Source organism: Capra hircus, chromosome 6 (genome assembly GCF_001704415.2).
Source record: "Capra hircus breed San Clemente chromosome 6, ASM170441v1, whole genome shotgun sequence".
NCBI classification, from domain to species: Eukaryota; Metazoa; Chordata; class Mammalia; order Artiodactyla; family Bovidae; genus Capra; species Capra hircus.
Window position 1 is genome coordinate 8,423,295 of NC_030813.1, and position 18,413 is coordinate 8,441,707.

Genomic DNA, 18,413 nt, shown 5'->3' on the forward strand with positions numbered 1-18,413 from the left:
ACAGTGTTGTATAGTATTGGACTACAAGTGGGTAAAAGATTGTCTGAAGAAGTAAGAGGAACTTTTAATATACAATGTGAGAATTAAGTTTCATATACAGAGTAAACTTATTCATTTATAAGGTTAAATCTAAAGTGTACATTTAGGGCAGAAGATCTAAAGAGATGTTTCTCCAAAGAAGACATACAGAATGCCAAAAAGCACATGAAAAAATGCTCGACATCTTTAATCATTAGAGAAATGCAAATCAAAACTACAGTGAGACACCATCTCATGCAAGTTGGAATGGTCATCATCAAAAAGCCTACAATAAAAATTCCTGGAGAAGGTGTGGAGAAAAGGGAACCCTCCTGCACTATTGGTGGGAATGTAAATTGATACAGCTACTATGGAGAACAGTATGGAAGTTCCTTTAGAAACTAAAAAGAAAAGCTACCATATGATCTAGCAATCCCACTCCTGGGTGTAAATCAGAGAAAACTATGGTTCAAAAAGATACATGCACCCCAGTGTTCATTGCAGTGCTGTTTACAATACAGAACATGGAAGCAACCAATATGTCCTTCATTAGAGGAACTGATAGAAACAAGATGTGGTACACGTATGCAATGTAATATTACTCAGCCATACAAAAGAATGAAATAGTGCCATTTGCAGCAACATGGATGGACCTTGAGATAGCATTACTAACTGAAGCAAGTCAGAGAAAGATAAATGTCATATGATGCTGCTGTCTTTTTTACAGACTGGGGCCTGGTGGATCGGAGTCGATGAAAAGAAAGTAAAGAGAGAGAGACTAATACTCCCTGGGTTACGTGGAAAACCAATAAAGCCTTAGAATAGGGCTTGTACCACTCACGCAGGCACAAGGCATCCTCGCGAGGAGGTAGGTCTTGAAAGCCCGGGCAGGAAAGTGAGCTCAGCAGGCCTCTACGCTCCAAAGAACTAGCCAGAGAGAGAAAGAAGGACACGGGGGACCCAAGTCTCTAGTGGAACAAGGGTACTTTATTCATGTTTGCATGAGCTTATATATTGTTATACAAGGAAGCTTTAGGTGAAAAATAAAGTTAGGCAAAGAACAAAAAACCAGACGTATAACAACCATTACCAAGGGAATAATAAGAAACAACAATCATCACAAGGCCAGAGGCCAACCCATATCTTGAGTAAGAGGGTCGTGACTAAACAGTTCTGCCTTAGGGTAAAAGGTTACTGAAGGAAATCCATGTACGTGTTCCATCCCATGACCTCAGTCCTGGGAACAGCATGCAGCTCCACTCATTCCTGTCTACCAGGAACCGATATGGAACAGAGGGTTCATGAGAAACAGAAAACAACATCCAGAAATCCTACAGTCAAAGGTTCCCTCACAACAGGACATCACCTATACGTGCAGAATCTTTAAAAAATGATATGAGACATTTACAAAACAAGATCACAGACTTTGGATCAAACTTATGATTACCAAAGGGGAAAGACGGGGAGAAGGATAAATTAGGAGTTTGGGGTTAAAAAATATACCCTACTATATATAGTCAACAAGGACCTACTGAATAGCACAGGGAACTCTGCTCAATACTCTACATTCCATATAGGTTATATGTGGAAAAAGTATGTGAAAAAGGATAGATATATGTATATGTATAACTGAATCATTTTGCTGTACCCCTCAAAGTAACACAATATGGTAAATGAACCATACTCTAATATGAAGTGTTAAAAAATCATACAGAAAGAGAAGAGAAGAAATGGATGCAAGTCTCCCTCTCTTTTTAACAGGACAGAAGCATGCACTAGAAGCAAAGATTGAGGCTACTTTTCTTTAATTACCTATTGAATCAAAGTCCAAGAGAGCTGAAAATATGACTATGGTCCAGTTTTTGTTTAAAAAGCGATTGTCTTACCTAAATCTAACACGAATCTCACTGGTTGCTCACTCATCACGTTTCACCAAATATTCATAGATTGAGATAAATTATAAATTGTCCTTCTTCATAGCATTTATAAGCCGACAGTCACAAATATATTCTCATAAATATTGTCATCAGTGGTGGTGTTAGGCTGCTAAGTCACGTCTGACTCTTTGTGACCCAGTGAACTGCAGCATGGCAGGCTTCCCTGTCCTTCACGATCTCCCAGAGTTTGCTCAAACTTGTGTCCATCAAGGCCATGATGCCATCCAATCATCCTATCCTCTGTCACCCCCTTTCCTGCCTTCAATCTTTCCCAGCATCAGGGTCTTTTCCAATGAGCCAGTTCTTCATATCAGGCTGCCAAAATATTGGAGTTTCAGCTTTAGCACCAGTCCTTCCAATGAAAATTCAGGGTTCATTTCCTCTAGGATTGACTGGTTTGATCTCCTTGCTGTCCAAGGGACTCTCAAGAGTCTTCTCCATCACCACAGTTCAAAAATATCAATCCTTTGGCACTCTGCCTTCTTTACGGTTCAACTTTCACATCCATATATGATGATTGGAAAAACCATAAGTTTGACTATACAGACCTTTGTCAGCAAAGTGATGTCTCTTCTTTTTAATACACTGTCTAGTTTTGTCATAAATGTTAACTAAACATAAAATATATTTTTCAAATAATAAATTTGGGAGGCTATTGTTTTTCATTGATTTTAAATTGCTGGCAATCTTAGTTCACATTGATACCATTTGAATTTCAGCCATACTGGAACTCTAAGATTCTATTTTGTACTCATTGAAAGATTACCAAATTTTAAGTGATACTAAAGAATGTGTCAGAACTCTATGCATTCTTTCAGAATACTTGATCTTATATTACACATGGGGTAATGTTTAAAGATATATATTGATAGAATTAATTTATTTTATTTAATAATCTGTTAAAGTCTAAGTAAACTATGTTAAACCTATGAGAAAACTAGCTAGTTTATTGTCAAGCTGAATAATAGATGTTTAACAGTTTATTATTCACATGATGTATCATATTTGAGAGTGCATTGTTAATGATATTCAACTTCTTGCATGCATCAATCACAGAAAAATGCTAATACTAATAAAAATGCTAATAATCGCTGTTGACTGGAGCAGGACAGCGGGCAGTTCAACAGTGACCGCCCCAAACCTCCATGAACCTCCTGTCTGTTTTCTGCGTCAGCCTGCCCAGCTGTCTGCCACAGCCAAAGGAGAGCAAATGGCTTTTTCCTTCCTGCCTTCCCAAGCTTGTGTGAGCATCTCTCGACAGCATCCTTACTGGAAACCAGCTGGCAGGATATTGGGCAAATATTATTGAACAGGCTTTTCCAGGGTAAGTACCGAAAAATGCAGAAAAGGCAGGAATGACGCTGGAATGACAAGAAGCAATCTGTATGCTGATTGTGATGAAACGGAAGAGGAGACAATTAGAGGCATTTGCCTTCTACCCTTGGTGACCACATTCAGGAGAGAAGGGAAATATTAAGTGCTAACTTGCCAAATCACATAAACATATGAAATCTGAGGTGTCACTGGAAAATGTGGAAAACTTAAGGACATGGAGAATGAGTTTACAGCAGAGTTGTTGAAAATGTCCCTGACATGAAGCATCCTGCTCCCCCAGCTCACTTCTCTGCCCCATTTCCATGCTTTCAGCTTATTTGCACTGTTTTCATTTTGAAGAAAAGTTGTGACTAGCATAAGAACATTGAGTCTCAAACAGGTGAGCCAGAGTGAAAGAAAATTATAATAAGGAATAGGCAAAAGGATTATACGTCTGTGTATAGAGATAGTATCAACTGCTTAAGATAGAAACATCACACCGTCTGTTATTATATAGCATGTGAAACAAGGTTTAATGCTGGGCAACACTGTCCATGGCACCCCACTGCAGAACTCTTGTCTGGAAAATCCCATGGACGGAGGAGCCTGGTGGGCTACAGTCCAGGGGGTCGCTAAGAGTCGGACACGACTGAGCGACTTCACTTTCACTTTTCACTTTCATGCATTGGAGAAGGAAATGGCAACCCACTCCAGTGTTCTTGCCTGGTGAATCCCAGGGACGGGGGAGCCTGGTGGACTGCCGTCTATGGGGTCGCACAGAGTCGGACACGAAGAGACACGAAGAGACACGACTGAAGCGACTTAGCAGCAGCAGCAGCGGCAGCAGCATCAACACTGTCCAAGTGTTCTCTGAGGATCAGCTGCTGGGACGCCACCTAGTGGCAGTAGTGCCGCTGACGAGGCAATAGCACCTGCCCGTCACCATCTTCTTTAGGATAGGATTGACTTCCCTTGATTCGTTCCCATTTTCTAAGCCAAATGATTAAATCTTCCTTTTGATTATGAGAGTCCACTTTGCATTCTAGTAACTTCATTTTCCAAAGTAAGTTAAAGAGGCTAGGTTTCTGGTTCATATAAACATCGGACGTCTAAGTAAATTTCAGGCAAGAGGTTCTGAGTGAAACAAGGTTAATTTGAAATGACTTATCAGCATATTTGGGCTGATGGCAGTGCGAATTCACTGCACTAAGAGTAAAGAATATGGGAATTCATGGTCTGCAGAGATAAAATGTCTCATTACGTTATCATGCATTGATATCTGGAATAAAGCCCTCTGTTCGAAAGTAAGGTCTTTAGGGAACTGAGAACCTTTGGTGTTTGTTTGATTAGCAAAAAGAGAGTAAGGATCTCTGCTTGTGTTACTACACGAGGAAGGAGAAATGATCTTTGGTCGATTAGCTCAGGACAGGGGAGAGTAGAGGTCAATTCTGAGAAGTATTGTCTATTTCCATATTCCATACCTGTGAGAACTACTGAGAAATCCTCATTTCAGCTGTGAGTAGTACAGGCAAAGATATCTTCACATGGAGTCTCTTAAAGAATTTTATATGAGTAGTTACCTGTTGATTAGTAGGCCTGGGATTTCTTTGGAAGGAATGATGCTAAAGCTGAAACTCCAGTACCTTGGCCACCCCATGCGAAGAGTTGACTCATTGGAAAAGACTTTGATGCTGGGAGGGACTGAGGGCAGGAGGAGAAGGGGAAAACAGAGGATGAGATGGCTGGATGGCATCACTGACTCGATGGACATGAGTCTAAGTGAACTCCAGGTGTTGGTGATAGACAGGGAGGCCTGGTGTGCTGCGATTCATGGGGTCGCAAAGAGTCAGACACGACTGAGCGACTGAACTGAACGGAAATGAACTGAGTAGGCTATGAAATCAGTTTAGTCAATTCTGATAGAATTTTTAGTGATATAAATAGAGTATAACAAAAAATATTACTGTCCATCCCATATTAAAAGTGGGAAAATAATTACATTTTGAAACTTGGGTATCAGTTGCATCTGTATATGATATGGGTACTTGTGAGAGTGTTTGTGTTTTCCTGTATTGGGTTGTGATGAAATATGTGTTTCTAACACCTGATCTTGGTAAAAAATAAAATAAAATTGCTATCTTAATAGGACACGGGAATGTAGAGGCAAGATGGAGTCATGAGATTTCTTAACATTGCTATAAGATCACTAAGAATGTCCCTTGCTTGTCATCAAATTTTTAAATGTAGTTTTTTTTCCTCATGAGGTACAAATTGAAGTTGGACAGTTTCATGGGACAAGAGAATGAGTGAGGAGAATTCAAAGGTGATATTATCTGAAAAGACAATCCGTAAAGACCTGACAAAGGGTTTATTCTTGAGGGATCATGTACTTCATATAATCTAAAATATTATCTAAAAAAATAAAATAAATATAAATCCTTAGAAAATGTAAAAATCATTTATATGTATTGTTGCTGTTGCTAAGTTACTAAGTCCTGTCCAACTCTTCTCCAACCCCATGGATGGTAGCTCACCAGGCTCCGCTGTGCATGGGATTTCTCAGGCAAGAATACTGGAGTGGGCTGCCATTTCCTTCTCCAGGGGATCTTCCTGACTAGGGACTGAATCCACGTCTCCTACTTTGGCAGGTGGATTTTTTATCTCTAAGCCACCAGGGCAGCCCTCATGTATATGTATTATTTGTTGTTGTTAAATTGCTAAGTCATGTCTGATTCTTTGCAATCCCATGGACTGCAGCATCCCAGACTCCTCTGTCCTCCACCATCTCCCAGTTTGTTCAAATTCATGTTCATTGAGTCAGTGGTACTATCTAACCATCTCATCCTCTTCTACCCCTGTCTCTTTTAGCCTTCAATTTTTCCCAATATCAGGGTCTTTTCCAATGATTCAGCTCTTCACATCAGGTGGCCAAAGTATTAGAACTTCAATTTCAACATCATTCTGTCCAATGAATATACAGGGTTTATTTCCTTTGGGATTGACTAGTCTGATCTCCTTGCAGTCCAAGGGACTCTCAAGATTCTTTTCCAGCACCACAATTTGAAAGCATCAGTTCTTCAGCACTCAGCTTTCTTTATGTGTGTGTATAGATATGTATATATATATATATTCATATATATGTATATATTCATATATATGCATATATATTCCCAGGTGGCTCAGATGGTAAAGAATCCTCCTGCAACGTGGGAGACCTGGGTTCGATCCTTGGGTTGGGAAGTTGGGAAGATCCCCTGGAGAAGGGCATGGCAACCCACTCTGGTATTCTTACCTGGAGAAGGAGAATCCCCATGGACAGAGGAGCCTGGCAGGCTACAGTCCATGGGGTCACAAAGAGTCAGACATGACTGAGCAACTGAGCGTGCCCACACACACGTACACACACACATGCACACACACACACACACACACACATATATTTATATATTTGACCCTATAATACATTATACAATGTTATAATTTTAAAAGATGTGGAGAAGTATTCAGAAATGAGAAGTGTCAGATACACTTGCTGTTTTGAAGATGGAGGGGGCAATGTGATGAGGAAAGCAGGTGGCCTCAAATAGCTGAGAGAGGCTGGCTGTCAGCAAGGAGATGCGAGCTCAGCATGAGAGCTTCAGAGATCTGAATTCTGCCTGCAGCCTGAAGGAGCCTAGACGTGGACTCTCCCAGGCCCTCTAAAGAAGAGCTCAGGCCAAGAACACTTTGATTTCTTCCTGGTGTGATCTTGAATAAAGGAACCAGCTGCACCCTCCCAGAACTATAACTGATGCAATTATGACACAGTATATTTGTGTGGTTTCCCACTGTTGAGATCATGATAACTAGTCATGGCAGCAAAGGAAAGCAAATGCACATTCTGAGCTCAAATGTTTATCCTTCACATGCTAGGATGACTGCAGAACTACACAGTGAGAACGACTCAATGAAAGTAAATATTTTTATGATTATTATTGTTTTTAGTCTCTACAGTACTCCAAAAATAAGCTAGACTTTGCAGTAAGGAATCAATAGGGTGAGACGGAAATACTAACACTAATAATTTTTGTTTAAAAATTCTTAACATGATGAATAGTAAACTATTTACTTCTTAATGATTTCTCCCTTTAATGAGTTTGTGAAATTTCTTCCAGTTTTAAAAATGGCCAGTCTGGAAATAGTGATTTGTTTTAAAATGGATCATGCAGATATTTCCCAATGCTGAGCAAAACAGGAAGATGATGACAGAATACACAAAATCGTTTATTCTGAGTCACTCAGGTTGAGGTTACATAAGGTAATAGGAGCAACGAGAAAATTTGCGGTGATTTTTGTTAAATATGTACTTTGACCTTAATGTTTTTGATTGCATGCTCCCTGACATAAGACATTTATAAATATGTCTCTTATTTTCTGGCCTAGTTAACTTTCTTTTTCCTCTGATAAATATTATTTTCCCCTTTCAAGTGAGAGAATGAGATTTTAAATGAGATACTTAAAAAATGAGTTATATTTCTTAAGTGAAAACTAAACATTATGAAGAACTTACTATAACTTACTCATGTTTTCACTGGATACAAACTACAGAAATAACCTTACATTTTTTTCCTCTGAGTTCTTAAGCCTTCTGATTTGCTATGATCTTTCATGGTCAGTATGCAACCTTGACTGTGCCCTTATAGGAAAGAGAAACTTACACATACAGAGGCTAAATCAGGATTTGGAGAAAAGGAACAATTTCCTCTGAATTTCATGAATGAAAGAGGTAAAAATTGGATACAGGACAACACAAGGGAGAAACAGACACTTAGAAGCGGGGTAAAAGCCACACCAGGAGACTGGGAGTATGTGTAAAGTTACCTGAGCCTTGTGGCTCATCCAGCCTGCATCGCAAGCTTCCAGGCCTTATTGAAATATTGGCATTGTATTTAATAAGAAATAAGAATTCCAGCTTGAGAAACAGTTCAAACTAATTTGGGAAAGTGAATTAGTGCTTAGCTTTTCTATCCATGCTAAGATACTGGCTGTTGTCCCATGATTGAGAACAAACTTACTTTAAATTGTTAGCGCATTGAAACTAAACATAAGATTCTTTAAAAATACTGTAAGAGCATTGCAAGAAATGAATAATTGATTTTAGTTCTGTGCTTATTTTTAACAATGTATGCCAAGATAATTTCAATTTACATAATTTATTTAATGTGCTTTCCTTCTTATTCAGTCTGAGACTTATTTTTACCCTTTATATATAATGATACATAATATTTAAATATCATATAATGACAAATGTCAATGTATTTGTTTCACATGCAGTTTGGAGCATTTTTTACATCTTTTACCTGTAAGCTGTTTGGTATATTGAAGTGAAAACATGTTTCACTTTCTAAAACCAGAATAAATGATCAAAAACACAAATACAATGCTTGTATGAAAATTATTTATAAATATGATAAGAAATAAATGATAAAAAGAAAAGCATATTTAGCATAAATAATGTTAGGTATATTCTAAACCAGCCATCCCCAAACTTTTTGGCTTTGTGGAAGACAATTTTCCCATGGACTGGGATGAGGGTGATGGTTTCAGGGTAATTCAAGTGCATTATATTTACTGTGCACTTTATTTCCATCAGTATTATATAAGCTCCACCTCAGATCAATAATCAATAGGCATTAGTTCCTGGAGGTTGAGGACCCCTGCCTAATACAGAGTGGTCTGCTTTATAATGAGAGAAAAAATTATTCCTTCTCACCATTGCTAAAGATAATATTATCATTAGGGTAAAAACATTGAAACCATAGGGGCACAATGTCAGGAAATGACTTTCTCTTAACCCCAAAGCATCATTTCTTTCAGGCCAGTATACTCCTGGGCAGAAGGGTCAGTACAGGAATGTGTCTTCCTTTCTCTGGTCAGCCTGCAAGAAAGCACTCCTGGGCCAGCAGATGAAGGGAATGCACTGTGAGGCTTTCTTCCTGGTAAGGGATCTCATCCTCAATGCTCCCCTTTATGAGGTGAGATTGGGAAGGACCTTGACAATAAAGCACACACTTCTTTATTGGCACCAAATGTTTGCAGAGATGCTGAAAACCAGTTTCTGAGAAGAAGCTTAGGTTCTGTGTAAACCTTCCTCTGCTTCTATGGGGAACAGAGTTCAGGGCAGCTAATCTTAATGGAGTGGAATCCTCAATTTTTCTATCTATATTTCACAGGGAATCTGGAAAGAACTCCCTGAGACATTTCTGTGTGCAATCCTACAAGTATCCATACTTAGCCCAATAAAAGTTTATTTTTTTGCTTCAGAGAAAAACCAACCAGCAAGGACATAGATGCATGGAAGTTATAACATCTACCCATGGTTTTCTTTACAGCCTGGGTATTTACATCTTGAAAAATAAGAGAAAAGATAGAATTGAGGCTTATCCAAAAGGATTTTTAGACAACAGACAACTCAAGTGTAGCATATCACTTCTATCTGCTTTTCATTGGCATTACCTGAGTAAGTTCTAGCCAAGTTCTCAGGTGCTTACACTTAACAGGAAAACATACTTAGTTGCCTTGAGACAAGGAACATGCATTCAGTGACTAGCTTGAAAATTTCTGCTGCAACGAAAGATATCCATTAAAATTTTGTTATATTTTCTTTTCAGGTTATTCTCACTTCAAGTTGGGTGTTGAGACATTTTCTTGCAGTATAAAAACAATGTCTTACCTAACATAATTTCCTTAACCTAAATCCTAGAAAGAAACTGGTAACTGTTGGTGTAAGTGTTACTTGTAAAGAAGTGTTTTGCTTATACACAGTTTTATTTTGCACATGGTATACATTGAAAATGAAACCCTCAACACAACATCTCTTTATCACCTGAAACTGGCAATTCTAGTTAAATTCAAATTGTGGAATATTTTTTATAACTATCTTCAAAATGCACATCAGTATTAAAAACAAATTTCAGTTGATGTTATGATGGATACACCTCACCTGAGATCTACTATATATACCTAATGACACATAAAATTTTTACCTTCGAATTGAAATTTTAAAAAAGATTTGTTTTGAACATGCAGCATGCCGGAGTCCAGCTCCAGCAGCCAGGGATTCAACCTGAAGGGGTGAGCAGTGTTGGCGAGAAACTGAGGCAGCATCTCAATTTTCTTGGACTGCCTGTTTATTTCAAGCTTATGATTCTCTTTTATACTTTTACAAAAGCATTAGGTCAGAGGTTTGATATTTTTAGTTCCCATTGACCCAGATTTATTTTTCTCCAAAAATAATTGTTGCCCCTCAAAAGGAGTTCCTTCCTCAGCGATTCTCTTATCTACTTTTTCTCATGTGTCCTTGTGAATACACTGTAAGTCATGCTAATGTCTGGGCTGCATACCTCAGTTTAATTCTTATCTCTCTAAGTCCTATTTACCCCTAGTGTCCTAAGCTCACTATTTCTAAGAAAGGGCTTTTAGCTATAAATATCTCTAAAGTCCCTAATCTCTATAAGCTATAGTAGAATATGCTAACATTACAGTATCCCTTAAATCTTTTGCTTCTAACTATTTTACTTATTCCTAAGCCCTAAATTAAGCAAACTTCTTTGCCATAAACATTTTCCTCACAAATAGGTTTCAGATAGCAATCCCTCCCATGGTCTCAAGCTGCAGCCTCTGTGCTCACCCTCTATCACTCTTTTGTAAAAGTCCTTGAACAAACGTCGATGATAAACTTTATGAATTATTCTTTGAGCACAGCTGCAGAAGGCTTTATGCCTTCTCATGCTCCTCTCAAAAACAATAAGCACGTTAATATTCTCTTCAGTCAACTCAGCCGAGGAAAGGAAAAAAACAAGTAAGAATCCCAAAGCCTAACTCCTTTATTCCAGGTCCGTGCCTACAGAACAAAGGGAGAGGGTTTAGGGCCGTGCCTCTATTTTTTCAATAGAAATAACAAGCAATATAGACCTTTTCTGTCTGGGGGAATGTGCGTGTGAAAATATGAGAAAGAGATTGCTCATTTAATCTTGCTTTTTACATACACCAAAAGTTATAATTAAAACTATAATCAAGGTACAACCCACTTCTTGACATTATGTCATAATGAGCAGCAAAATTATGTTCACCACGAGAGAGGAAACAGTTAATGAATCAGAACCTAACTTCTACAGATGACCTTACATTTCCTTTGTCAAGAAAATCCTGTGCCTTTTGGGATTTAGGTTTTGTTTTTGCTTGTTTTATTTATTTTTGTTTTGTTTTAATGTGAGGAACCACTGCAAATATATAGGCTTCATTTTTTTCAAATGATAATTCCTTGTGCAAAAAGTGTGACTAATAAGACCTAGGTTCTGTGATAAATATCACATGCATACTTTACACTACAGTCTTCCTTACCCATGATGAAAACATGAACCTTCCGCAAATGAAGCATTATTGATGATGCTCTATATCAATACATCATTTCTGCTAGTAACCTTGGTTGAAACAGAAAAAGTAAGAGAAAGCCAGAAGTGAAAATACACACACACATACTCAGAGAAATAGAAAAATTGAGACATAGCGAGGTTATCTAAGACCTGGTATATTTAACAAGATTCTGAGAAATAAAGATAAAAAACTGATCTTGAAACTGTTGGTATATACACGTTTGTGCATGTGTACGCAGTCACTCAGTGATGTCCAACTTTTTGCAACCCCATGGACTGCAGCCCGCCACTTCCTCTATCCATAGGATTTCCCAGGCAATACTGGAATGGGTTGACATTTCCTTCTCCAGGGAATCTTCCTGACGCAGGGATCCAACCCACATCTCCTGCATTGGCAGGCAGATTCTTTACCCCTGAGCCACCTTAGAAGCCATATAAACAGATATAATATTTAAAATAGAATGTATAAGTATATTATAACATTAGAATTGTGAAGTTACAATTGTGAAAGTCTAAAAGATGTTCTACATTGATTTTACTGACAAAAACAAATTTCTGAATTTTACGCACATTTTGAAGATGCTCGTCAAAAATTTGACTCTGTCCTCAACTCCAACCTCAGTTTCTTTCAGTCCTCCACAATACTCTGCAAAGAATTCCTCACGTTCTTCCAAATTTTAATATTTATTCATAATTATTTACCTTTGCAAACACTTAACTTTCTAGAATAAGCTACCATCATTCATTTTTCTTTCAAGCACCTACTCAACTCTCCAGATTAAGATCACTTGTCATTGCTTTTTCACAGTTGGCTTCCACACAGATTTTATGTTGAGTGTTTTACCACAACTTAAAGATATGTATATACAATTATGTCCCTTAAAATTATATCTTAGGGCTTCCCAAGTAGCACAGCAGTAAAGAATCCGCCTGCCAATGCAGCAGATGCACGAGATATGGGTTCAACCCCTGAGTTGTCCGAAAGACCCCCTGGAATAGGAAATGGCCACCCACTCCCTGAATTCTTGCCTGGGAAAGCCCCATGGACAGAGGAGCCTGGCAGGCTACAATCCATGGGGTCACAAAGAATCGGACACAACAGAGCACACACCCTACATCTTAAAATGTATCTCATTTCCACTGTTTCTACATTCACATCTCTGCCTTTCTCTTCCTGCCTCATGACCAGCTTCTCAATCAATGATCTTGCTTCCAGTCACGCTAGTTTTATATAATTTTCAAAGATTTTCATGGTCTTTATTGTTTTATCTCACCCAACTATTCTCTCTGCTTCAACTCTTTTTTTTTTTTTTTTTTCAATAATAACCCATCCCACATTGATTGCTCTGTCTCTCATCTTATCATTCGGTTCTTAGCATAACCGAATTGTGAATTTTCTCCAGGAAATTTTCTCCCTTGCATAATTCTGAAAAAAGACTAAACTTTCCCTATAATCACACACTTCTAAAACTGCTTATTTCAGTCTAATGGCCTCAGCCAGACTTTTTTAACACTTGTAAAATGATGTCTTCTAAATTGTTCACTATTTTATGTACTGACTTTCCAGCATGGTGCCTAATCTAATTAGATTTGCTAAATATATCTTGTAGTAAGATTTCCATATGCACACACACTAGCTCACTAATGCAAAAATGATCTATGGCGTTAGGTGGTGGAAGCATTTGATTAACAAGTATTTTAGTAAATCATTTAGGAGTATACCTCCTAGAATAATAAAGACTGACTGAGTTTAGATCCTGGTCCACCATATATAATTTTAATGTTCAGCAACTTATCTCTTTTACCTCTCTACCATCATCTGTAACATTATATTATCAACATCATAAGGCTATCTTAAAGATTAAATGAGATAATCCATGTCTATCATTTAGCAAAAACCTAGTAGACACACACACACACACACACAAATGGTAGATAATGTTCGTCGTTGTTGTTCAGTTGCTAAGTCATGTCTGACTCTGCGACCCCATGGACTGCAGCATGCCAAGCTTCCCTGTCCTTCGCTATCTCCTGGACTTTGCTCAAATGAGTCGGTGATGCTATCTAACCATCTAATCCTTTTCTGCCCACTTCTCCTTTTGTCTTCAGTCTTTCTCAGCATCAGGGTCTTTTCCAGTGAGTTGGCTCTTTGCATCAGGTGCCAAAGTATTGGAACTTCAGCTTCAGCATCGGTCCTTTCAATGAATATTCAGTTTGATTTCCTTTAGAATTGACTGGTTTAATTTTGCTGTTCAAATTAGTCTCAAGAGTATTCTCCAGCATCACTATTTGAAAGCATCAATTTGAAAGCATGATGGACTCAATAATAAAATTGAAAAATCAATCTAGAGAGTGGAGGAGGGAAGAGGATGTCATATAAGAATTTTAATACCATGAGAAAAGTGAACTCATTAAACCATAGGATTTGAAGATGATGAGACTGATGTTGGGATGCTGTCTGTATCCCTGAGGAATAGCACAAATATCCAGACATCTGAGCCTTGTCTGGTGGGAGGTGGGTGCAAGTTAAATGAGTAGAGCTGAAATGTGAAAGCATATGGGTCATTTTCTGCAGGAACACCACATGCTTCTCTAATCCTAGGCTGGCAAGATATACCTGGGGCTACAGAGGCAGGTAGAGAAGTGTTTGAGAGGCAGATGTGCAGGGAAGTGTTTCAGTTTGAAATGAGCAGGGCACAGAGTAAAAGGTCTTGGTAGGTCAAGTCCATAGTGGGGCCAGGGACATTAGTTTTTATTTCCGCCTCAAAACCAAAAGCCAGGTGTGACAAACAGAACCAGTACAGAGACTAGTAAAAACCTGATAGATAAGGGCAAAAGAGAAAGGTCTGAAAATCTCTCCAGTGTCCAAATCCAATACAAATGAAAATGAAGAACATGAGTATTTTCTGAAAATGACTATATTTACAAACTGAAGAAACTGAAGAACCAACAGTAACTTTTTATTAATTTTTTTTAAATTTTGCTTGGGAGAACTGGACCCACAAATATAGGTTTATAATTATTGTCATTTACTCATATGCATATTTATTTATTTTATCATTATGGTTTGGTGAGTTTTTCCAGTTTTATTGAGACATATTTGACATATAACATCATGTAAGTTTAGGGTTTTCTGAATTGTTTATTTGATACTCTTATACAGTGGCTCAGCTGGTAAAGAATCCGCCTGAAATGTGGAAGACCAGGCTTCAATCCCTGGGTTGGGAAGATCCCCTGGAGAAGGGAAAGGCTACGCATGACAGTATTCTGGTCTAGAGAATTCCATGGAATATGTAGTCCATGGGATAGCAAAGAATTGGACACGACTGAATGACCTTCACTTCACTTTACTTCATACAGTACAAAATGATTATAATGGTAGAATTAGCAAAGAAATAGTGGAAAACTATAGAATGGGAAAGACTAGAGAGCTCTTCATGAAAATTAGAGATACCAAGGGAACATCCCATGCAAAGATGGGCTCGATAAAGGAAGGAATGGTATGAACCTAACAGAAGCAGAAGACATTAAGAAGAGGTGGCAAGAATACACAGAAGAACTGTACAAATAAGATCTTCACATCCCAACTAGTCACGATGGTGTGATCACTCACCTAGAGCCAGACATCTTAGAATCTGAAGTCAAGTTGGCCTTAGGAAACATCACTACTAACAAAGCTAGTGGAGGTGATGGAATTCCAGGTGAGTTATTTCAAATCCTAAAAGAGGACGCTGTGAACGTGCTGCACTCATTATGCCAGCAAATTTGGAAAACTCAGCAGTGGCCACAGGACTGGAAAAGGTCAGTTTTCATTCCAATCCCAAAGAAAGGAAATGCCAAAGAATGCTCAAACTACCACACAATTGCACTCATCTCAAATGCTAGTAAAGTAATACTCAAAATTCTCCAAGCCAGGCTTCAGCAATACATGAACCATGAACTTTCAGATGTTCAAACTAGATTTAGAAAAGGCAGAGGAACCAGAGATCAAATTGCCAACCTCTGTTGAATCAATCATTTAAAATGCAAGAGTTCCAGCAAAACATCTATTTCTGCTTTATTGACTATGCCAAAGCCTTTGACTGTGTAGATCACAACAAACTATGGAAAATTCTTAAAGAGATGGGAATAGCAAGCCACCTGACCTGCCTCTTCAGAAATCTGTATGCAGGTCAGGAAGCAACAGTTAGAACTGGACATGGAACAACAGACTGGTTCCAAATAGGAAAAGGAGTACATCAAGGCTGTATATTGTCACCCTGCTTATTTAACTTCTATGCAGAGTACATCAACAGAAATGCTGGGCTGGATGAAGTACAAGCTGGAAACAAGATTGCCAGGAGAAATATGAATAACCTCAGATACAGAGATGATACCACCCTTATATCAGAAAGCGATAAAGAACTAAAGAGCCTTTTGATGAAAGTGAAAGAGGACAGTTAAAAAGTTGGCTTAAAACTCAACATTCAGAAAACTATGATTATGGCATCGGGTCCTATCAGTTCATGGCAAATAGATGGGGAATCAGTGACAGACTTTATTTTGAGGGGCTCTAAAATTACTGCTGATGGTGACTGCAGCAAGGAAATTAAAAGATGCTTACTTATTGGAAGAAAAGTTATGTCCAACCTAGGCATCATGTTAAAAATAAGAGACATTACTTTGCCAACAAAGGTCCATATAGTCAAGGCTATGGTTTTTCCAGTAGTCATGTATGGATGTGAGAGTTGCATTATAAAGAAAGCTGAGTGTGGAAAGCTTTTAAACTGTGGTGTTGGGGAAGACTCTTGAGAGTCCCTTGGACAGCAAGGAGATCCAACCAGTCCATCCTGAAGGAAATCAGTCCTGAATAGTCATTGGAAGGACTGATGCTGAAGCTGAAACACCAATATTTTGGCCACCTGAGGTGAAGAATTGACTCATTTGAAAAGACCCTGATGCTGGGAAAGATTGAAGGTGGGAGGAGAAGGGGACAACGGAGGATGAGATGGTTGGATAGCATCACCTCCTAAATGGACATGAATTTGAGTAGACTCCGGGAGTTGGTGATGGACAGGGAGGCCTGGCATGCTGCAGTCCATGGGGTCCCAAAGAGTCAGACACGACTGAGTGACTGAGATGAACAACTAACACCTGCATTGTCATGTAATTACCTTTTCTGTTTAGTGGTAAGGACTTTAAGATACACTCTCTTAGCAATTTTCAAGTATATAATACATAGTTTTGGTTATAATCACTATACTGTACTTATTCATCTTATAACCAGTTTTTTTGTGTTTTGTGACCAACTTCTCCCCTTTTTCCTCATTCTGTAGCCCCTAGTAACCACCAAGTTCTTTCATAAACACTGAAAGGAAGTTTCATTTAAATCTATCTGAGCTGTAAGTTAAATAATGTAAGACTGTAACATGAGATTGTAGTGATCATTTGTAGACCATAACAATCATGTAACAAGGCAAAAAGATGAACATCTAAGTGGATGACAGAAAATAACTTTTCACCCTGTTATCTTGGCAGGCTAATTGGAAACTTCTGCCACAAACTACTAGAGAAATGGCTTGAGTCAGTAGTGCTGGTAGGGAAGGGATAATGCCTGTGTGAGTGCCAAGTCTCTTCCACTGTGTCTGAGTCTGTGCCATCCTATGGACTGTAGCCTCCCAGGCTCCTCTATCCACGGGATTCTCCAGGCAAGAATATCAGGTGGGTTGCCATGCTCTCCTCCAGGGGATCTTCCTGACCCAGGGATTGATCTTGCATCTCTATGTCCCCTGCATTGGCAGGTGGGATCTTTACCATCACTGCTACATGGGAAACCCAGGGGATGCCAGGGAGGATACAAATGGGGCAAGGCCCCATATTGTGGCGGGAGATCAGAGAGCAGAGTATTCTGTACCAAACACTGTACCACCATGGAAAATGCAGCATTCTTGCCTTTTGATCTAAGCTGCTTCACTCATCTTTTATTGTGTAATTGCCAGCTATGCCTTGAATAACTGTTTATGAATATTATGCCAAGATTTTCTCAGAACTCAATATAGGTACTCAATATAAGTACTGTATCCTACAAAATTCTTCAATACTTTCTTTTTATTTATAGTGTATACTGTTACTTATGTGAAAACATCTACCTGACATAAGATAAAAGCATTTGCCCTCATTGCATTTTAGTAACACTGTGTCCTTTGTGTTATAGCCACGGTACATTTGTACTACCTTTGGTACAAAACACCAGTATTTTTCTGTATAGCATGCTTGATTTTATGGTCTAAATTGCCACAAACCAGATATCATCCTCATCAAAACATGCACATTCATTTAACTATCTATGTAAAATAATTTTACTTAAAAAACCCTATGAAATTAATATGAACTTAAAACAAAGTACTAATAAGTATATGCTTTGCATTTTAATATGCATTTACATTTGGAATAGGAACTATGGAACATGGAAGTTATATTTCTGTAAAGAAAAATATATTGAAGACCAGAAAGATTTTAACATTGTTAATAATCAGAAAAAATGCAAACACTTGCATAGACAAATATAAGCAAATAACCAGGTAATACACGGAGAATAAAATACTATTAAGCAAATGCAAAATAATCTAGTTCACATAGTAAATTACTGGCAATGCTTTAATAAGATGTAGATTCTCTTTCTGTTCAGATTTCTTCCCATTATATTTTATTATCATCTCTTCTGTAATTACTCAAATCATCTATTTGTGTG